The sequence below is a fragment of the Caloenas nicobarica genome, chromosome 2 (genome assembly GCF_036013445.1).
Source record: "Caloenas nicobarica isolate bCalNic1 chromosome 2, bCalNic1.hap1, whole genome shotgun sequence".
NCBI lineage: Eukaryota > Metazoa > Chordata > Aves > Columbiformes > Columbidae > Caloenas > Caloenas nicobarica.
Genome location: NC_088246.1, coordinates 99,409,968 through 99,434,287, shown reverse-complemented (window position 1 = coordinate 99,434,287; position 24,320 = coordinate 99,409,968).

Genomic DNA, 24,320 nt, shown 5'->3' with positions numbered 1-24,320 from the left:
TGTTTTGAATATTGTAGGCAGTGCTCCTCCCGACCACCGTTCATCTGAAACAAGAAAGGGTGCAGAAAGTAAGAAGAAGGTTAACATTTTAATTACATACTTCCACCAATTAAAGAGTCCGTATTAGGTAGAAAATGACTTGGAAACTCCTGAAACCCTGCAGGAAGATCATTTATCCTCACTGTGTAGCATGAGATGCCGTCAGTTTCCTGAATATTTGACTATCACTGATTTTAGTGGTTTATATATCATGGACTAACTGTCCCATACAAAGCTGTAAAGCAGGAGTAACATAAATGGAACATAATTCTAGGGTCCAGAGGTTATATGTGCTTGCATCAAGAAAAATATTGGCATCATATTACTGTGAAGCTCTTTGTCATTATCGTTGGCTTCACTCTCAGTTCTCATATATGGGCTCTTGGTAGTTTTATGATCTCCTAAACTACGGCTCTGAAGCATGTTTCTGCAAATTTTTGGGTTCCACTTGGAAGACTGAACATTGTAAACAGGGTCTAAAGGTCCACAAAACAACTCTAATACCTGTGCAAATTATTGACCAAGGAAAACCCTGAGGTAATCTGAACTAGTATTCGTTGCGGGAGATGCAACAAACAAAGCAAATAGGAAGAGTTAGAGGAAACATGAGTTAAAGGACAAATAAAGCTGACGTGTCATTAGCAATTCAGTCTTCCTCTAAAGATGGAGGTTTCTAGACAGAATAGTTCTGGATGGCATATTTAGAAGTACAGCTGGTTTTCTTGATTTCTGTATGTAAGAATCGATGATGCAAAGCAACTGCAGAAAAACTTGTGCTGTTTGAAAGGTCTCACAAATGTAAAGGCATGACCATTACTTAGCCTACTTGCCAGAAGTCCACTTCATCTCCTATTTTAAGCAACTGTCGCCAGGTATAAGTGCCAATTTAATTATCACACATGGCTCCAGCACCATTATAAAGCAAAAAAGATACATATAACCAACATCATTCCCACTTTAGGAATGTGTGCAAAATAGGCATGGAATCTGAGGATCCTAAAGTGAGCAAGCTCACTAGGTGCTCACTTGGTAATCATGATTATCATCTCAGAGAAGTATGTTCTGTGACATGCTTTCAGTTTTAAATTCTTGGTGCATTTGTTTGGATTGAGACCTATCCATACAGCAATCCTCTTGGTTGCCCGGATTCTTTCAGGAGGAAATCCACACATAGGTAGGAATGAATTTGCAGTGTGTTCCCACTTTAGCTGCTGAAGAGACCAGGACAGGAGGAAATGCCACAGAGCCCACCCTCCCGCTAACTGGACACAGATCACATTTTTCTGTGTGGTATGTAGTATACATTCAGGAAAAATGCAAGAAGATTTTTCCAGAAACAGTACTGCATCCCTAACACACAGAAATGACCCCACTGCCCAACAGTATGATTGTTGCACAATTATTCTAATAAACATTATTTCTGAAAAAAAGGCAGTCAGAGCCTTTGTATGACAAAATATCTGACAGCAGCATATGCGTGCCTTAGACAGGATGAGCTGCACCAGCATTTTCTAGAGCATGTACTTGCCTGTGTGTTCAAAAGACTTAAGATGCCCAGTGTGTATGCATCCACTAATATATTTTGACTTTGTTACATGATCATCTTCGTTCCTTTAAGAAGAACATAAAATCTGAACAGGACACCCTGTCCTCCAGTTTGATACTTGGCCATATTTGCTGAGTTGTACCTTCTCTTTCAGTTTTAACCTGCCAAATATGGAGTTTCTTATAGATAACCAAATCAGTGCAACCCTCTTGCCCAGGAGAGTTCCGATTGTTGTAGTGATATACTCACTAAAAATAGTGAGTTATTTGGAAATACTTTAGAATGAACAACTTCTGGTGCTTGTAAAGTGTTGCTGAAACATAGTATTTAGGTCTTTCAGGACAAACATTCAAAAATAGATAAGGGGCTTCCTTGTAAGTTTGTGAATGTAAGCTAAAGCTTCTTATGAATCAGTATTACTAAAAACTATGCATAGTGATAACTTTAGAGCTCTAGAATGACTATGTAATTTTTACACTTCAGTAGGCAAGCAAAGAAAATTTAAAGTATAGGGAGTGTGATTCTAAAAGTAAATGTGTGGGTTTGGGAAGAATGTTAAATATCATTGTGACCCAAAATATTTGTACATCTTCATTTCTTTCATTAAAACCCAAATATATCAAACTAGCCTGGTGGTAGTTACTGCCTTTTTAGGAGAAAACACAGAAATCTGATTTGCAGAAATTAGTGGTGGTGGTGGTTGTTGTTGTTTTTCTTTTTCAACTCTACCTTTTATTTGGACTTTGCCAAAACTGTCATGTTCCCTAGAGTATGATGAGAAATTATATTTGCGGGATTTCAAATTATAGTAAAAGGAAATTGCACAGTGACCCTTCCTTATGTGCAAGCAAATCTTATAATTTTCTGCTGGAAAGAGAGCGTGTGAGAGTGTGTGATGCCTTTGAGAAAAGAAGCAGCCTTTGGCAGTGCTAGCAAGCTATAGCCTACAAAATAATTTCATGAAGATGAGCATTTGATTAATTTAGGAACTCATACTCATCATTATTTTGAAATTTGATAATTCCTGTTACACAATCTGTAAATACCTCAGATTAGGCACATACTAGAATGACAAAATCAATTCTCTGCACTATAAACTTGGGTAACTCATTTTTGAAAGAAACCAAAAATCTTAGCTTGCTTAAGGAGTGCACTCAAAGATTTACAGTTCCACATGGGAATGTTTTCTAATCTACCACTGAAGGTAAATGGAAAATTAGAGACAGATTTTTCCATTCCAGAGAGGCACTGAATAGGGAGGAAAAGCTGCTGTTCTTTGCAGTTGTGAATAGCAACAGCTAAATTCACTCATCTCCCTTCACTTCCTTCATCATGTATTCATATTACTTCACATATTTCTGTGGCTTTTGTTGAGATGTAGGCAAATATAATAAAGATCAGAGAAAAACAGCATCATGAAAGGCATTTTTCAAAATGCATGTCTGCTCTAGTGTTCTTTGTGACTTACTTTTTATTTTTCACGTTGTAGTACTATGATTCACAGCCATATTCTGCCTGATGGACTCCAGAAATCTACTGAAACTGAGAAAAAAACCAACTATTTCAATTTGCGGAATGATTTTTAGACATATCTGATCATCTTGAAAATGCCTTTGCAAAGGGAGGTGGTGTTTGATGGAAAAGAGTTTAAACTTGTCTGACTTCTGTTTTTTTCTCACAGCAATGTAATATTTCATCAATAACCCAGTGTAGTGGTAAGAATTGGCTATTTTCAGCTTTGACTTAAACTATGAAAAGGACATTCATACTTTCCCTGTCTCATTAATAAAGTTAATGCATAATGATTATGATAATAGCTAAACTTTACTTTTTTTGTGTGTGTCTTATTTAGATGAGAATTGCAGAAATGTTGATTGACAGGCTATTAATAGTACAGTCAAACATCAACTTGACTATTTCTGTTCACTTCCACACTGAATAAAATTAACAACTAACAATATTTAAACAGGACTACAATAAATTTTCCCAAAAGCTAAGACAAGCTTTTGGTCTGAGATGGACACGATCACTGTGGGGCACAAGGCCTTCATATAACTACCAACCTGGAGGTGGCCTTGGTTCCCTCTGAAGCAGCACCTTAATTTGTTTCACAAGCCAAAGAGGGTGCTATCGACTGCTGAAGAAATTGCTCCAGGAGCAGGGAATGTGTAGAAAGTGTGAACTGAGTTAATTATTTAATTGTGCTTTGGCATATATCTGCTTTTTTGTTTTGATCCAGATAAGTGAGAATGAAAGCTTGAAGATAAAATATAGATTTTTTTTCTTCAGTATAAGCAGTTTGCAGCACCACTTAATATACTACATAATAAAAAGATTGTGAGACTCAATATATATCTCATTTTTTTAGATTTGGCAGGTCTTAGATGTTTGGTTGTGCATTCTGTATCTATACTTTCTTCCTGTGAGGGTTTAGACTAAATGTTTACTTTATATCTGTATTCTGCATCTCAATTGTCAAATGTATTTGAGTGGTAGAAGCTGTACTGCCACTATATGTCGAAGGAACTTGTCTTTCAGAAATAAGGGAAAAGCAGTAAACATGGGCCAGTGCATTATTTTTCCCCACCAGGAAGCAGACATCTGACATTTCTGTGTTTGTATTAGGAAGTATTTACTTTCTGTAGCTTCACTAGAAAGCTCATTATTCTTCAGGGCAAGAAAGCTTGAAAATAGCATGCTTCAAATGAATTTTACTTTCTGATAGTGAGTGGCACTGCTAGTTTGATCCCTATGTGTTAAAATATTATTGCTCTTTTCTTACCAAGAGTAGACTCTTTCAAAGATGAAAACTTAAACATGGTTTTTACTTCAGACTTTTTATTGTGACCCTTCAAACAGGAGAAAAAAACCCCCTCACCATGCAGTTTACAATGGGAAGAGTAATCAAGAGATCTTTTCTATTCATATTTTTATCTAGCTTTTGTCTTTTTTAGCTGTTTTGGTGACATTTGCTTTGAAAGTGTAGGTCTTTGTTTTTATCCTTCTTGAAAGATTATAATTGATTCGGTTGCCGTCTATGTGCGCATGATGAGTATTTGTTGTGTAGATGGAATCAGTACTGGCAGAATATTGCTGCATGCTGCATGTTGCATTATTCACTTTCATCTGCATGCAGCTCATGGCTGGCAGGCTCCTCACAGCTACCTTTAAAGTGGCTTATCCAATATAAAGCTCTGGCTTGTTCAGTAGGAAGTCGAGTAGATCAGTTGTCACACTGGAAGCCTCCTGCTGAATTCAGGAGAGAATACAGGAGAAGGGGCATGCCAAGGTCTGAAAGAGGATTGTTTCAGATGGCATTACTGCGCTCCAAGAGCTCTGGTCATTTCTCTTCAAGTTATCACTTTGTCTGAAGAGCAAAACAAGGTTGAATTGAGCAGGGATAAAACCTGGGATAGAAACAAACTGTATTTTCCCATTCATTATTATATCCTGTGCAATCCAAAGAGCAAAATGGTATCTTGGAAAGCAGGTATTGGGAACTCTGTTCCATAGAGCATAAATACCTAAAATAAATCCTGGCTAGTCTCAGATTTGTGCATTTGACCTTCTGTGAGAATCACCCAACTGACTTCAAAGTGGTGGTATAATACTGAAAGTCAATGGTTACGCTATTTAGTATGACACTATGCAGTCTGAAAATTTCTTCGCAAGATCATTGTGTTAACTTGAGGATTTTTGCTACAACATTGAAAGAAGACCTGTGAAGAATTTATAGGCAGCAATTTGGAGTGTGTAGCTGACTTCTCCAACTGTGAGGTTACTGCCCCCACTGCAAAATGGGAACACGTGTCTGGACCTCAGCTGCATCAGCAGGAAATCTCAGGGCTTACATCACCAGTGGCGGTGGGCTGATGCTAAGCAGCCAAACTTCTTACTTGGTCAGCTTTGCCCTTTTACTGACTTTGTTGTTGGGCAAGAACAGACCGGTGGGATACTAACATCTTAAGCTTCTGCACAGCATGACCTGGAGCTTGTCTAGTATTGAGTCTGGAAAAGGTCATGTGGGAACAAAATGCAGTAAATAATTTTTGCATTGGAAAGTGTTGTTAAGCTTTGCTGTTTAGCTCTGACTGTGATACTTAAAGCTTACTTACATCAAACTTGCTCTTATGACCTATGCCAGCCGGGAAGATTACAGTTTTGACAGTATTTTGATGTTTTTGCACTGGCAAAAGGACTTTAGACAACATTAAAGACTAACATAGGACTAACTGAAAAAATCCTCTTTCAGCTCCTGCATATAGACTTTTCTCTACTCGACTGCATTATGGGAATTTGTGTACAGGGGGAGCCCTTAGTGTATACAAGGTATGAATGAAGCAGCGGGCAAAAAAAGAAATAAAGAAAAATGAAATAGTAACTTGCTTTAAGAAGGTTTGGAAACAGTAGGTTGACCTAAGATATGAAAGGAAGAAGGGAATTTATGATGACAGAGATTTTCAATGCTAAGTCTGTAATGCTTCTTCCTTACACTGAATGTGTACATGCACTATATTTAAGTCTTTACCTGAGCCCTAAAAGTGGATTTTAGTTGTTTCTTTTACACAGGTATGTTAGTTACTTCCTGAAGTCCTCACTGGTGAATTAGCTGCCATCCAGAATTCTCCTGCTCTGCTGGTCGTCTCGTTTTTGTAATCTTGACCTAACTCCTACCTGTTTTATTTACTGACAGTGTATCGTCTCTTTTCTGTGTAACTATTTTGCAACAGCTGTTTTTACAGCTTTTTCTGTGTTTGGATTACATTCCTTTCTTTCATTCTATTACATATTCTTACATTTTGTTTCAAAATTAATGACTAATTTTCTCTATGAAAAAAAGTACATATTTAACACTTAATGCTATTGCATGAAATGTTTGCAACTAATAATGTTTCAGTGGTAGGTTAGAATAACTAAATATGCTATGGTATCCTGACAAAAATATTTGTTCAGTACAGATGGAATGCTAACCACTAGAAATTTTCAACAAGATACCAAATATCTTGACTTCAGCTGATAGTTTGAGTTAGTTTGCCTTATGATATGGTACTAGTTACATTTGCAAGTTACACTTTTTGAAGGATTTCCACCACTGAGAGGTTACTATCTAGATGTCCTTCAAAATGTGTTTTTTTCCCTGGTATTGTTGTTATTGCCTTCAGTCAAAAGTATGTAATGCAAATCGCAATAGGGAAGGAAGGAAATATTGTGTATAATAAGAGCAAAAAATGTTTATTCACAGATTTCTCAAGGGCCACTCAAGCAAGACACTGGCAGGATTTTTTTTTTTGCTTAAGGCTGAGTTTGTAGCCTTAGGTTTTTCAGCTTTGCTCCTCTACCCTGCAAAACTAGGATACACTGAGATCTGAAAAAATCTGTTTTCTTTTCCTGTAATTAGGGAAAATAATTTTGATATATCAGATTAGAATTCAAAAGAATAGCTTAGGTAATTAAAAAACTGATTCTGTTACTACTTTTTCTAGTTTCTTATACTGTAATTAACTTGCATACAGATTAGTGTTTGTCTGTTAAGGGTCTTACCATAAAAACAACATGCAATACCTTTTGATCTACTCATGATCTGGCCATTCCTGTACAAGTTTGGTTTTTTTTTAAGAAAATGGAAAATTATTATTCTCAAGACACATATTTCTTTGCCATTTGACCACTTTCTTTTTTTTGTTTGAAATTAAAATTATTTTTAAATACAATGCGTTCCATTAATAAGTGTGGGACAGGAAAAACTGTTGTCTAATCATAAGAAGTGAGAAGTAGGTATTTTCTTTCATGCACACCAAATACAAAGACTATGAAAAAAAGAAAAAAACAAAGCTACTGTGAGGATTTAAGTGACCACAAACTACTAAAGAATGAATAATCTAAAGAACATTTGCTAAGTTAAAACTGTTTCATCCATTTGCATTTTTCAGAGAAAAGTAATGGCTTAAGTGCTATATTTCCCTTTATCTGTGGGAAGTTTCATTTATTGCCTTCTAGGCAAGTGATGACAAGAAATTTCCAATGTATTTTCAGTATTGTTAGAAATTAATAATTCATGTTGGTATTATTATTAAATTGCTGTCAACTAAGGATGACTGATAATCATTTTGCCTTAAGGAACACATCCTGGCAGTCTATCTATTTGATATCAAGGTGCCAATTGACTCTTAAATGGAATATTTGGACTTCTTTGACAATTCATGGATTTTTAAAGATCTATAGTATTTCATGAAAATTTTGAATCAGTTTTTGAACCTTCCTCTCAAGAAAGTATGCATATGTGAAGGCAAATCTCATAGTCTGATCACAAAACCTGGAAAGTCTTGTCTATCCATACACCAGGACTTTTGTCTCTCTTACATATCATTGAAAATTTTAATCAAAATGTACTACTAGAATATATGCTAAAATGTGTACTAAACCTTTCAGAATGGTTTCTCTGTCTTTCTTTGTGCTTGATACAGTACTGAATCACTACCAGTGTTACACCCAGTAGAATAACAGGGAATAGATCAATGTCAAACTCTCTAAAAAAGTTTTTGTGGAAATCATACAATGTTCTAATTTAATTTACAGCACTATAAGTACAAAACTGTGTGAGAACATAATATTTTACTCCAAATGTGGCGTAAAACCAAAAATTGTTTTGACATAAAGATGTCAGGTTTTAGAATGATAATGGCAGTTAGTTATATTAATACGCTTTCTGCGTTTCCATATTGTCTTTTGCTGTCTAGTACTGCTGGGATTTCTGTAACCAGACCCAGGAAAAATTCTGGACTAGTGAAGTGGAAAGAAAAAGTGTCTTGTTTTAAGCTCATAGGAAAATTATTTCTTACTTTACCTTATTCACCGACTTTAATTCTAGAGATGTTAATTGCAAAGCAGAGAGTAAGACCTCTGTCCACTGTCACCTGTATTCAGATCCTCTCCTGCCATTGCGGTGACAAGGCTGAGCTATGGGAACATGGGTTGCGCTCTCTGATCTGATGAGACCCTACAACAGCATCGTGGATTAAGGGGTTTTTTTTGAGCTTTGTTTCTTTCTGCTGACCTAACAGAGCCATTTGCCCTCATTTCTTATAGTTGTGTTATGTTGTAAATATCAAAATATATTCACAGAAAGTAAACCTCAAACCTTACACGGAGGGAGATCTTACCGATTCTGAATGTGTGAGCACTGGTTTGTCTGCAGTGTAGTTGGCAGCTTGAAACGTGTAGTTTTCTTTAGTTGCTAGGGCAGCAGATGTGTTTGTGTCTGTCATTTCCAACACACTACTTCGAGTTTTTCAATAGAGGCCTGGAAGTCACAGCACATAGTTGTTGCTGCTTGGAAGTTGTCCCCTATCCTGAAGGTGACACATACCCAAGACTGATTCTGTGAAGCCTGTATAGGAGGAGTTGAATGGTGCTAACTCTCCAGAATTTTATTTACAAGCCTTAGATGCTGCTCTGGAGAGAGACTTTGTACTGAGCTACAAAAAAGTCAAATTAGCAGGTAGCAACATCTCAAATACCGAAGTCAGTATTACATACACTGTTGCTGATCTCTTGTCTAAATAATTTTGACCACTGAGGGCTAAGCCTAACCTCTTCATGTGGCATGCAAAAGAAAGAGGCATTTGTCATTCTGGTGTTTCAAAGAGTGTTTCTGAAAAGCTATCCTGCTTCAGTCTCTCCTTTTTCCTATAGAAAAGCACTGCTAGGCAGAGTTAAATGGATTAATTACCTTTTCAGTGTAAGAGAAAAAAGAGTCTTGTCTTTATCTCCTCTGATTTCAGAGGCTGACTAGAGGCTTTTCAGATGCGCATATCCCTTTAATGACTTAATCATCTAATTAGGTGACTTGCAAAGGCTATTGGCAAATGAGCAGAGGGTTATTTTCTAATTCCCATGTATCCGTTGATAGAGCAAAGGATTCTGGTATAGTCACTGTCCTTTTCCCCCATTCAAGCTTCTGGAGATAAAGATTTTAGATTAAACATGAACAAGCTCTTTGAATAGGAAATGCAAACTGGCTAAGAATGTGTTATTTTTATTTTAAACCTCTGCAGATTTAGCTGCAAAGTTGGCTTAGAGGGTAGGTTTAAACCACTTAAAACAATCCCTCAGTTTTAAAGTTGCCTTTTCAATGAACCCACTTGATACATGTCAAACCGGCTTTAAGTTTTCAGTTGTGTTCAGCTCATGCATTTCACTGTGTTAAAATGGGCAATTAATAAATGTTCTTTACATGTGAATACTGAATCAAAATACAGTCGGAGTTCTGTGATCATTGGAAAGCAGCGTTGCCTAAAGCAAGTAGCTAGGAAACATAATTTGAGTTTCTATCTAGTTTAAGCACCAAGCGAATGCTACCTTTGTTAGTTTGGGTTGTGTAGGCTTCATTATGTCTTGAGCCCGGTATCTGTGTTTACTTGTGGCATTTCTAACATATCAATTTCACCTTTACAGCAAATACTGTGCCCTTCGATGTTGTTTTGAAGTCATGCATTACTGTGAAAATAACACTTACTGGAGGGGGGCAGAGGAAGTTGTCTAAATCATAACTTAGCAATATAGATGTTAAAATAATTCATGTGTGTTTAAGGTCATAGTGGGATATTTTCACATATGAAGCGAACTCTCTTTATATTTCTGAGACTCAGGTGATGCTGCTAGGTATGTGACATTCTCAACACTGATTCATTAGTATAACTTCTGGAGATTACTGATATTTCAACACATTACTCTATGGACCACTGTCACAAAAATCAGTCTAAATTAAACAGAGTACATGTAATTAAGGAATGAACTTAGCCTTGTGTCTGATATGGTGACTGGAATGTTGTTTCAGAATGTTTGAACTGAAGGAGCTACAACTGTTTATGAATTGATACAGACAGCTCATGCATGGGATAGATAGAATTGTATCTTAGTTGAATCTTCGAGTTGCACAGGCCTGTAGAGAGGTCAGCTACAGCGAGTTTTAATAAGTTCACACATTAAGGAACTCTCCAGCTCATCTAGCACCCATCATCACCATTCTGGGAGAATGTGATATTCAGTCTTTGCTCTGCCACACTGTGCAGGAGATTTCCACCTTTAGCCTTTCTGCCAGGTGGTAATGTGGTTTCATCATTTTTGCTGGGCAGTCATTATTCCTTTTTATGGGATTTGCCAACTATATTTGACAGACTTTCCCTTATTTAAGATATGGTGAAATGCCATCTCCTAAACTGTTTAAAAACTATGGATTATCAAACTTCTACACACACTGAATGTTCACTTGCACCAGGAGAGGCAGTTGCCCACTAATACTGTTGAACATGATTTAGACTTACGACTTCTACATTATATTCACCCAAGTTCCTTATCTGAGTCATAGTTTTAGACAGAACATGGCTGTGGTGCAGTTTTGTAACACAGATCCCTACAGTCCAACTTTGCCTCAGCTGCCAAGAGTGGCTCAGTATTTACAATGCAGCCACCCAGCTCCATTAATCAATCACTCTGATCAGGTTTTTGTGTGCTTTTGGTGGACAGATCTGGAAAATAATGCATTGTGGGTAGGCCAGAGTGGAATTCCAATTTGAAGTGCAGTGATTTCTGTCTTTTGTGTTTGACCCTGTATGTTTTACATGTTTGGGTTTCTTTTTCTGACCCAGAAGCTGACCAGAAAATATATATATTTTTTTCACGCAAAACAGCTGTTTTTGGCAAATTTACTTTTTGTGTTAAGCCTACTTTGTCATGAATTCCTGTTAAACCTCTTTTAATGTGCTTTGTCCACTGCTGTCTGTTCTAGAGAATTATTTTGAAAAACTGAAACATTAGTGTTGTGATGAAAGCAGCCACTGTTTTGGAAATGTCAACATTACTTGTTTCATTCCAGTTCAGGATGGAAAGATTAAAAAACATATCGTAAGACATGTATGAAAGAGAAACTCCTACTTTTGTCCAGCTTTAGTACTTTTTAGGTTGTAGGGAAGAGATAAAAGAAGTGATTAGAATGTATACCAGTCAAATCTGTTTTTCTTTTGTTAAGTAATGTAAGTCTACAACAGAACAAATTATTTAAAAACATTAAAAAAGCTTAGTTAATCTGCTCGGGCACATCTGTCCCTTCTCTTTCATTATTGACATCAGTGGCTTAATATACCATTAAAATAAACTCTGTTTTAAAATATATATGACCTGACTCCTGCAGTACACTGAGGGATGTCCTATGAATTCCAGCTTAGGCCTCACCAGCCATATGGACTCACAGTGCATTGTTCATTAATATTGAATCAAAAAGTTCTCAGTAAAAGCTCAGACACTTCTGTTTCTCTTGGTACAGGAAAATAGCTTATCTACCTTAGACATTGTCAAGCCTAGAAGCCTGTTGTCATTATAAGTAAATAACTGGGATAATACAAAATTTATGTGTTAATGTCATTAGCATTAATAAGTTCTCTGATAAATTAATCTACAAGATCATCTGGGAAATGAGGATGGTCCAGTAATTTTTATTTTGGGTGTATCATCAGCTGATACCATCTGCTCTTCCTTATATCCTACCCTGATGGTGCTCCCTGTCTGAAGTCTGCTTGCCACAAGTGTTCTTCCATACCCTGCTGTTGATTGTGATTGCATTTTGGTCCTGCTTTTTGATGTAGGGCGAGTCTCTGGCCTCCTATCCACATATGACATGAAAGAACAACTCTCATCTCACGCAATTCACACACAAGAGGTTGATATTGATAGGAGAAGAAATGTTTTAACATGAATGCTCAAAATAGTGACCTCCTTCTCCATAGCTAACAGAAATAGATTTTGCCTGCCTTTTTCCCATGGGTGGTTCAGTTTAAAACTGACTGCTGAGGAAAGTCTTGGTTTAGTACTATGTATTCATTTTTTAGCATCTGGAAGAAATAACCTGTTCTCACACCTTGAAAACCCATTTAGAAGCACAGGCACCGAACTTCAATTTTGGCAGTGATGAGAGTGAAAATGTGCTGGGAAGAAAGGTGTACCCAGGTAATTCCCAGGCATGCATCTTCCCTGAGACTGGGAGGTATTTGGGGAAAGCATTTTTAGATGTTTTGTGCAACAAGGCCTAAGCGTGCCAGTAGTGCCAAGATCAATAGGAGAGAAATCCATCCGAGGTTATTGAATACTCTGGTTCACAAAATCATTAAGCTACAAATCACTGCAAGTGAGGAAGGTATTCTACGGAAGTATTACTATGTATTTTTTGACATGTATGCTGCATTCTGGAGAGGTATTATTCTATGTACCCATACTTCTCCCTGGCCATCCCCCATATACAGCCATAAGAGACTCAGTACTGAGATGCATCACTAGTCTGATCAAATATGGTAATTCTTGTGGATTTTTTATCCATTCGATTGTTTATTTTTTAAAAAATATTAACAGTATTGGAGCATCTGCACAAGACCTCAAACATAATCTGCCTGCCTGTGAGAAACATACCTAATTTAATAAACTGTCATTACTGTACAGTCCCAAGGCCAAGTATCACAGACCCATCACATACTTCTTAGTGACTGTAAGTTTACAACCAGGGATGTCTGCACTTAAGTGAAGTGGTAGAGGCATGCATTTAACTAATTATTGATGGGCAGATTAAAATAGCATCTAAAAATTTCCATGTAGCAAACTGGTACTCTCAGAAACATTTGCTGAGTTTCAGAAGATGCTCGGAAAGACTGAAAAAGGGTAAAGTGTACCTAAATGAAGATTTCCTTTTTGTGGGGTGCTGGGAGTGACACAGGAGAAGCCTGGTCCCCTTTGTTCCCTATTGAGGATCCTCCGAGCAGGAGCACTCAGACTTATTTGAAGGATCTAATATCCGATGTGAAACAAGGAGCACATGTATTGTGCTTGTCGCCAGCGGCTCTATTAGAAACAATCGGTCCTTTTCCAAGGCTACATGGCGCGTGATGTAATTCCATTTTCTTCCTGACTGCAGGAAAGGGAAATCAAGTAATTAAATGTGAGAAATCACCAGCCAGGGGGTCCCTTTCTGCTTGGGTGGATTTCCCAAGACAGTTGCCCAGCCGCAAAAGGCAGAAGCAGGCCTGTGGAAAGACAGCACGTCTCTGGACAAAAGCATGACACTGCCCATGAATGCACCGCGTACCAAACACAGTTTGTTGTCAGGAACTGACAAGCCAGCCATGTCCAGCTCAAGTGGTCCTACTTCCCATCGGCTTGAAAAGGCCTGCCAGTGAGGAGACTTTGGTCACAGCGCTATGCTCTATACTCCCAGCCCCATTGTCCCAGACCTGCAGGTCCCGGGTGGGAGGCGTCACCACCCCACCAGAAGACGACCATGGGTGGTGGGACTGGGGGTTGGAAATGGGCTGAGGGATTGGGAGGGGGTGGTCCTGAGCATAAAGCATCCTGCAGCCAGGAGCAGCCTTGGTCACAATGACCTTGTCTCTCAGTTTTAGCTTCTCAACCTTTTGTGGCTTTAAAACCTGTATTTGAACCACATCTCCCCCTTCTGCAGTCTACAGGACATCACAATTATGGCATGCATAAAATCTTAGTGCTGAGAAGTATTTATCTGGTTTTTGCGAAAAACCTGTAGCAGAATTCAAATGTTATATATGTGGAAAATAAAAAGTCTTATCATGATGCATTATCTATCCAGTTAAGTCATTAATCACCAGTCTTTGCTTAGGTGGACCAGTCAGCTTCACTCAACCTGGAAAAGGAATGTGTACTTTTATATATGTTTGGTAAATAGCTTTAACTTTCAGAAAGCCCACACTGCCTAGACCTGAATGAAACTCTGCAAACAGGCAATAAACTTGTGGAGAATTTGAACCACAACTTTGGTAGGAGAACTAAAGTTGTTTTAGTTCACTTTGATTACTCTTTTTAATAGGTAGCTTACGAGGAACCTATCACCTGTTTTTTATAAGTAACTATGTTTGACATTTCAATTTCGTTCTTACAGCTTTTAATACATTTTTTATCTTGTACTCTTCTACAGATAATTTACTTCCCAGTGTTTCTTTGTAATAGCAACCGGAATGGAAAAAAGTGTTCTCATTTATGTGTAAATTTTGTTAACAAACTCATCTACATAAATCACATTTCTTCCCAAGGATTTTATTGTGCAGTAGCTGCTTTTTCACTAAAGTTAAAACTTTAAAACAGCTTTCAAAATCAACTGGAAAGTAAATTCTATTGAAAATAAGATCAACACAACAAAACATTTTTATTTTGTCTTTAAAAAATAGAGGAGAAATAGTCAAGGCAATAAAGGGTATTAAGGCCAAGGAAATTGTTTAGTACATATGTGCTTTTTATAGATTTTTGAGGGTATAAAGCATGTGACTCCATCCTTGTGCATTTTTTAGTAACTGAAATGTGCGATCTAATGTGTTTTATTTAAGGATACTTGAAGCACATAATATGGAAAAAAAGAACACCGTATATCTATTTGTTCTCTCCAATTCTAGATGTAAGATTAGTTAACACAGAACAAGTTTCTTTGCCAGACTGGCAAAATTACAAAAATTCTGTCTCAGGTCAGGACTTTTTCTTCTATTGCTTTCATAAAAAGTGTGAAACTGTGAATATGAATCAAAATGTGGATATTTCAAACTGTAAAGCAAATTAATTGGTACTGTAGTCAAGGCTCTTTATTGGTGTTGCTGTTACTTGCTCAGAGGTTCACCGATTCTGGCTGGAGACACAGGCTATGGAAATCTAAAATCATTTTGGTAATGAAGTTTTTTGTTGCCTTTAATATTCTGTGTTTCAGCAATCTGGGAAGGAAATGAGTAGGCAGAATACACACGGCACTGTGACTGGCACTCGCTACTTCAGGCTTCAGGTAATCCTGTGCAGAGTTCTCTGAGCATTGAGCAAAGATGTTAATTTAAGACGGTTTCCACAGATCTCTTTGAATTATCAGTAAATTATCCCATGTGCCGATTTCAGAGATGGGCATATCATTTGTCCACTGCTTAGTCAGTGGAAGCAGAGACGGATAATTTGAGAAACTCACAGTTTCAGGTATCTTTTCTCCTGATCAATAAATAAATAATGCATCCCTGAGTGGCAACACCATTAATTCCTGGTAAACACAGCAGAATATGCCTTTTCATGTACAATTTTACCAGGTTAAATATAAAATGCTAATGTACAATATTGTGGTGAAAGCCGCAACTTCATGTTATTTTTACGTATTCATAATACCGACTAACAGTTTTGAATTGCTTAGTATAGTAGCCAGTCTTTCATGTCTAGAAATGCACAAAATTCATAATTGGCTTGTAAATGGTTTATTAGAAGCTCTACACTTATTTCCTCTGTAGCCTTCAAAGATCTAGCATAATGACTATCTGGAATGAATTCTCCTCCTTGTTTTAGCAGAAGCTGCATCTGTGCATGGTTAAACTTAACTGTTAAATGTTGCATAGTGGAATTACTTTTTAAATAACATAAAAACATAAGAACTTTAGCTGACTCTCATTCAATGTCCCTTTCAGAAAGCAGTCATTCAAAATACCTGATCTGTAGAAAGTCAGACCTATGTTCTTAAGAATCTTAGATATTTATAAGAACTATTTCACCTTGGTAAATGAATGACTCAAAGCATGTTGAATAAACCAAGGATCATAATACTGACCAACCTGATAAAAAATTCCATGTCGTCAGGGACCGATAGTCATCAGAGGGTCAGTACATTGACTGTGAATATATTTTGGTTGCTGTAGGAAGTGTGTGGAGGCTTTGCTGGTAATCTAGGCTTGGACAAATCAAAGTTTGGACTTTGAAAGTCAGGCAACACTGTTCCGTGAGCTGGGACTTACATGTGTTACCTGGATGCTGATATACAGTAGAAAATACTGTACCATGACTGTCTTTTTAAGTGATTTTCATTTTTTGTGACTGTGGCTCCATGAGCTCCTAATGATTATTTGTCTACGTTTCTCATTTGCTGGATCAAAGGTGGAGGGCAGGCATAGGAGTCAAACCTCTCCTGAAGTTGTCAAGGACAGTGGGCAAGATATTCCAATGTAAAAGCTAGAACTGCTGTGACATATGTAAGACTCAGGGGTCTCTAACTTCTGTTCTGTATTTTGATAAACTCAGTGTGTGATATTAGAATTATTTTTTGTTACTATGTGTGTGATATGAAAACTGATTTGTCTTACCTGTGGATTACCCAACATAGTTTCTAAACACTGTAGCATTTTGAAATATTTAGAAATGCAGATACCACCTAATTGACAACCAGAATATCTGTGCCTAAATTTTCGAATTTTTTCTCCTGTAGATTTTGCCCCAAAATATTGAACAGCTGAATGCTGCAAGGGAATTTATTGTTAATTAATCTTATTTTAGAACAAATGTACATGTGTATTGTACTGAATGAGAGATTGGGATAGTTAGCTCCATGAAAAAATATTTAAACAAATGGACAACAGTCTGAAAAATCTGACAGCGATAAACTGTAATTAATCCAAAACATTTACCTCTATGACCTGACTTTAGTTTCTTTATGCTTCATTACTGCCATTGTTATTATAAACTTCTAAGTGATTTTAATGAGTTTCCTTTAAAATATTTTTTCATAGTTATATTTTCAATTTTTCCTTTCAAGTGATTCAAGCTCTCTCAACCATTTTGTCCTTCTCTCTACAGCCTTGCACCATGCAAAAGTTCATGGATCATTTCCATATCCAAAACACACTGGAGTGGGAGGAATAATGTCTAGAAATTCTACCTTAAATCAAATGCAAGTTTAAATCTAGTTGTTTAAAAACAAAACACTGACAAATGACAGTGTAAAACAAAAGACCGGTGAGAGATAGGATCTAGTTCCTAAAATCCATATTAAGAATCTATCAGTAGCCAAGTTTCCAGATATGATGAGCCATCACTGCTTTTTGTTAAAATCAACCCTTTTGGGGAAAAAAAAAAAAAAAAGATGGCTAATCTATATTTTCATTTTGAATTTTTTTTTTAAATTCAACATAATTAAACAAGGATTCCTACAGTCAAATTATAGAATTCGTGTTAGAGCATTTGGTTCTGAATACCTGTCTTTTCCAATGACAGTAAGAAATACATCCTAGAAAAAAGACAGCACACACTACCTTTTTTTATTATTGTTGCTGCTTGTATATGTATTGATGTAAACAACTGTTGTTTTTCTTTATTGTGAGCACAAAGGAGAAGGCTGTTTTTGCTGGCCATAGAAAAAGAAAAGTAGACTATTATTTAATTTTTTTTTTCTAAACACTTTCTTTTTAAAAACTGGAAATGGCATTTATCTTTAGGGCAAAGTAAGATATATATAGCTTTCTTGAAACCATGCTTCAAAATTGGCTTCTCTGCCATTTGTTTGCTATTACGCACACTAAGCAAATGTGACTTAAACACAGCTCAGCTCTGCGTCATTTATAGGATCTGGTGTGTCACCTCTGAGCACAAAGAGCATTCAGTGCTGCACTGAGGTTACAATGCCATGAGCAGTGATGATCTAAAAGCCTTCAGAAGAGTGTGAAAGAACGAAGTAGAAAACCAGCCATGAGGAAATGAACTTCTATTTATTTATATAAATACATTGTTGAGTAGGATACATACAATGAAAGAGAAGAAAGAATATCCTCTTTCTATGTGTTTACCATTATTGCCTGAGTCAACTTTAAGATTTCCTTTTCTCCTTCAGTATGTGATCCAACTGTTTTTTTATTCACAATTGTCTAAGTTAAGTTATAGTAAGAAAATGAAAGGCAGATGTCTCACACCTTAAGTCAATCTCTAAGAGTATTTTAGAGCTGTTCAGCACATCCAAGGTTCTGACCTTCCTTGGCAAATCTTCTTAATTTCCCACACCTGCAGCTTTACCATCTTTTTTTTTTTTTTCCAGTCTCACAATAAGCATAGCTAAAACAAGCATTCCAGTGTGCATGAATAGAGTGCACAGTAGGCAATTTGGGGACTCATTCATCACTGATCAATGGAACTGCTTGGATAGTAGATGAGATAGCAAACCATTTGATTTATTACGTCCAATGAAATAATACATGATTTTAAAAGAAATTAAACCCACAAACCTAAAAGCCTTTATCTTATTTATTAACCACTGATAGAAGTAATAAATAAATACTGCCATTTCTTTAAAAATATCAGTCAGCTGTGTCTGTAAAATGTGATATCTTTTCTTGAGAGGTGTAAAAATCATAAGGCTTTTGAAATTATTTGGGGTTTTTTTGTATGTTTTGATATTTTTACTATGAAGATGCTGCTGCATACAATCAGCAAAATGACTATATTAAGAAAAGACATCATCAGAGATTCTACATGTGCTAGAATATACCAAAACTCTTTGGTCTCAGTTTGGTCTTACGGAATAACTTATACCTGTTGAAACCTATGGTTCTTTACCTTAAATGGAAGACTCATGTCCAGAACATTTTTCTCAAGACATTAAAAATGCCAAAAAACAGAGACCATGAGTATGACACATGCTCCCAGGTTTTTCATCTTCAAACTACCCTTAATTTTAAAACAAGGTGACTGTTAAATATTGCAACAATACCTCCCTGGCAATCCGAGCCAAACTAATTATTTTACGAGTAAACTGAGGAACTGAAGGTGCTCTCATATTTTTCATGTGTGTTTTGGATCAGCAGTGCATCCCAGCAGTGGTAACCAGTATTTGAAAAGCCAATGAGGTATTCAGTCACAAAGAACAGAAACCATAACTAATGACATGCCTAGCTTGTGGTTTTAAACAAAGACATATTATTTTTCATCAAAAATATCTTTAAAAATGAGCTGTTTTGTTCTAGTATTTCAAAAGTGACAGAATCAAATTTTGCAGGAGGGAGGGAGAGAAATTCTCTGAAGACAGAGACGAATACCAATACCAAAGCTAACAGATATTAAAATAGATATAACTGCAATGTATCTGTCACATGTAATAAACACAAATTATATCGTAGAAGATCTATTTATTGCATAGACAAATCTTAATGAATTTTGAACTTATCCAAATTATTTTTTCTCTAATTGTAAGTGGTCTCTGAGTAAACTTGGACACAGTCTTTTACCTGAAACTTCCCTGATGTTTTCAAAAGTGTACTAAGGTGAGAAGTTTTTTTCTACTAAAAATAAGTTCTTTTGTCACTTGATCTCTATGTTTTTTTACGGAGAGATTTTTTAAACTTCAACAAAAATGGCTTATTTCGGTATGAAAAATGCCAGGTAATGCACTTAACACAAAATATATATATGACTATAAACAGCTAGCTAGGATGGATAACTCTCATGGAAATCAGGCTCCACAAAGGAAAAATGGTCTCGACTGTTTTCCAGGGAAAATATATTTTGGCACTTTGGTGACAAGACTAAAATTTATATGCTGCCTGTGAATGGGTTTTCAAGTTTGTTGTTGCTATGAGGTTAATCCCGCACCAGCTCTTTTCAGTGATGCAGTAGTGACAATACTTCTCTCTCCAGTGGTACAGAATCCGGCGCCAGACCAACAAAATGCCCTTTGGGGTTGTTGGTACACATGTACATAAATATAATGGATTTGTAGAATGCAAATATCTTAAGTGATCTACTTCCAAACATGTTAGAACGTTATAAGATCTCATGAAAATAAACTCTTTCAGTGCTCACAGAGGAAAACGTCCTGTGCCCAAAACTCGAGTAGGAAATTTTGTCTCATTCTTTGCTGTTCAAACTCATAGTTTACTTAACCTAGACCTTTGGAGAAATAGTTCTTTTTTGGTTATTTTCAATTAGTACTCAGCTTTTTATAGAACACAGTGAATATAAAAACAGTGTAGTTTTCCTAAAGAGCCTTCCTAAATGGCTCAGAAAAGATCTTGTTGCTTTGAAAATGCCTTAGAAAATAACTGTATTTTTTAATTTAACATGATGGTGAGCAGGAATGTTTCTGTGTAAATTCTTTCTATAGGAGAGTAGAGAGAAATATGACTCTTCTTTCACTGTCATATTTTCAATAACAGTGATGAAATGAGAAATTGCAGGTATTTTTTATTTGCCATTTGTTTTTAATTCAATTTGGGGAAACAAAATACTTCTGATGTTTTTAACTGTCTGCATTCAGTGGAGCCAAAACTCTGTGTAGTGAGGGCTCTGTTCATTGATCAGTTTTCCCATGAAAAGTTTTGAACTTGGTGAAACATTTTTTGAAAAACTGCTTTCTGACATGATCTCTGTTATATCAGGACTAGCTCCGTATTTTCATTACTAGTGCTTGGTAGACTCCTTTGAATTAAAAGAATACAGTATAGTGTGGAAGTATCCTGCCATCAGGTCAAATACTGCTGGTCCTTTCTTGAAGAACTCACATGACAGTTTACTCTGATTACCCATTACTTTGTTGTCTGAATAGTATACCTATCCTGAACAGACTGTTGTATTCAGGAAGCTTAAGAGCTGATTAAATTGTTTTATAGGAAGGAGCTAACTTCTACTGTAAAAGACATAGCATTATAAATGCTGCTATATTTGTAATGATTTATTTTATGCATACCAGATTTCTATACAATACATATACAATGACCAGAACAGAGAAGTGTTTAGAAATTTAGAGATAAGTATTTATGAAATAAAAGAATAGGCTGGAAGTTCAAGTTCAGCTATGTGAAAATAATTTTAGCCATAGTACAGGATATTGCTTTTTTTCTTTGACTTCATTATAAAGTGCATAACAAGTCCCGTTGAGACTAAATTGGCAGAGTTAATTTGTGGGCAAAACTGTAGTGTTGCTTTTTTATTTCAGAATCCCTGAATTTATTACAGATTGATATAGATAAGGACATTAATGCTGGTAATAAGAAAGATTACATGAGTTTAACTTTAATTATGTGAAAAATGACTACTCTTTTACGGTACATCTCTCCCACATTTAAAATCATTTGATACAGCGTATATTCAGTTAACTGATACATATGAACTGAAGATCAAATGTTATTTGTAATATAACATGCTCAAAATATTTTTTTTGAGTAAGAGAAAAAATAGTACATTCTGCCTACCTTATTGTTAACCAGTTGTCTACACATAGCATCTGTTTACATTAGTAATGTAATTGCTGTGATAATAAGCTCATTGATTTAGTATCTAAGGAAATAATCAGTCAGGACATCACATTTGTCTTGCTTTACTTGACAACCTATCTTCTACACTGAATAGACAATGTCAATTCTTGCTATTGTTTCAGAGAAATAAAGCAACAAAAAACCCCAGAAAGCTCTCTTCTCTTTACCAACTATTGCCATAAAAATGTTTGCTGAAGCTAACTGGTATTGGACAAATTTAATTTTAACAGTGGCACAAGGCCAGTACACTTTAGTGTAGGAAAATTGTATTTCTTTTGTTATTCAGACAGTATGACAGCCCTATCTTTCACTTGACAGTTAAGCAAAAAAGGACTGTGAAAAACTAGAACTGAAATAAAACAAAGAAACAACTGGGAAACTTTAGTTGGCTGACTCACTAGGAATTTTTTCATTTTTCTAAGCATTTTTATATGAAAATGTATAAACAAGGTCTCCTTACTAGGAGTTAAGAAGGACTGTACAAGATTTTAAGATGTATATGTACTTGGGTTTACTTCCCAAAATCATAAAGAAAAAAAATCAATCAGGAGAGCCAAAAGAAAAATATATTTTATTTTCTTTTCTTTTCTTTCCTTTTCTTTTCTTTTCTTTTCTTTTCTTTTCTTTTCTTTTCTTTTCTTTTCTTTTCTTTTCTTTTCTTTTCTTTTCTTTTCTTTTCTTTTCTTTTCTTTTCCTTTCCTGTCTTTTCTTTTCCTTTCTTTTCCTTTCTTTTCCTCTCTTCTCTTCTCTTCTCTTCTCTTCTCTTCTCTTCTCTTCTCTTCTCTTCTCTTCTCTCCTCTCCTCTCCTCTCCTCTCCTCTCCTCTCCTCTCCTCTCCTCTCCTCTCCTCTCCTCTTCTCTCTCTTCCCTTCCCTTCCCTTCCCTTCCCTTCCCTTCCCTTCCCTTCCCTTCCCTTCCCTTCCCTTCCCTTCCCTTCCCTTCCCTTCCCTTCCCTTCCCTACCCTTCCCTACCCTTCCCTCCCCTCCCCTCCCCTCCCCTCCCCCCACCTCCCCCCACCTCCCCTCCCCTCCCCTCCCCTCCCCTCCCCTCCCCTCCCCTTCCCTTCCCTTCCCTTCCCTTCCCTCCCCTCCCCTCCCCTCCCCTCCCCTCCCCTCCCCTTCCCTCCCCTCCCCTCCCCTCCCCTCCCCTTCCCTTCCCTTCCCTTCCCCTCCCTTCCCTTCCCTTCCCTTCCCTTCCCTTCCCTTCCCTTCCCTTCCCTTCCCTTCCCTTCCCTTCCCTTCCCTTCCGTTCCCTTCCCTTCCCTTCTCTTCCCTTCCCTTCCCTTCCCTCCCCTCCCCTCCCCTCCCCTCCCCTCCCCTCCCCCCACCTCCCTTCCCCTTCCCTCCCCTTCCCTTCTCTTCTCCTTCCTTCCCTCCTTCCTCCCTTCCTCCCTCCCTTCCTCCCTCCCTTCCTCCCTCCCTTCCTTCCTTCCTTCCTCCCTTCCTTCTTCCCTTCCTCCCTTCCTCCCTCCCTCCCTCCCTTCATCCCTCCCTTACTCCCTTCCTCTCTCTTCCTCTTTCTTTCTTTCTCCCTTTCTTTCTCTCTTTCTGTCTTGTGTTACCTTAATATGTCCTTCCTGCTGCAACTTTGGATTTCACAAGTTTTCAAAAATCCATGGTCAACAGTACGAGTTCATGGGCTGAAATCTTAGAGGATCACGTTGTTTTGACCCTACGTGATATTTAAGCTAAGGAGGTGGACAAGAGTCTGTCCTCTCCATCTGTTTGCCGCCCATGAAGACAAATATTCACTACAGGGCATGTCAGCAGCGTTGCTGAATGACTTCTGTGCCTGGACTTTATTGTAGATGGAATGGGGAGCAGAGAGCAAGTCTCATTCCCCTGTGGAGGTGAATCTCTATTCATCAGTTTATAGACAGCACAACTGAATTCATATTATACACAACACCAAACAAATAATACTGCTCTCATTACATAGCACCAATACATTCCAAGACCTCTTGTTTTTGAAGGATGTCTTAAAAATACTGCTTGCAGTTATCATGTACTTCACAAAGAAAGTTAATCTCTAAACATTTTAGGGAGGAAGGGATGGACCATTCTTCCTCTTTTATGGATAAAATTTAAAAATACATTTAAAGTGTTGTGTACCATGATGTATTCTCCAGGAAATGAACCAAAAAAAGGAAATTTACCTCACTTCACCTCCACATCAAAAAAAGTTCAGGTCTCCTCTCCTCTGCATAACCTTTGTTTTAATTATAAGTGGGAAGAAGACTTACACCATGGAAGAGTCGGTAGAAATTAAGATATGCAAAACTAAGCCCTTATCATGCAGTGTTAATTACCTGTGCGGCAGTTGTACTTACAAGATGAGAGCAACCAAAACCAGGTTGTTCTTTGTTTCCAAACCAGATGCAGGGCAGCAGAAGTGTGGCCTCATAGCTCATCTAAATTCTGAATTCCGGCAGGCTGACAGCTGCTTCCTTTCTGCTGATTAAGAAACACTGACAAACATTTTTTTTTTCTTCTTTTTCCTGCAGAAAGACTTTCTTGTCTGCTTATACTTGTAAACTCAAAAATAGACTCTTCCCAGTCAGTGTTTTCAACTATGATTACTAAAAAGGAGGTATTGTTAAACTGAAGAAGACAGACAAAGGTTTGGATGAGATGCTCTGG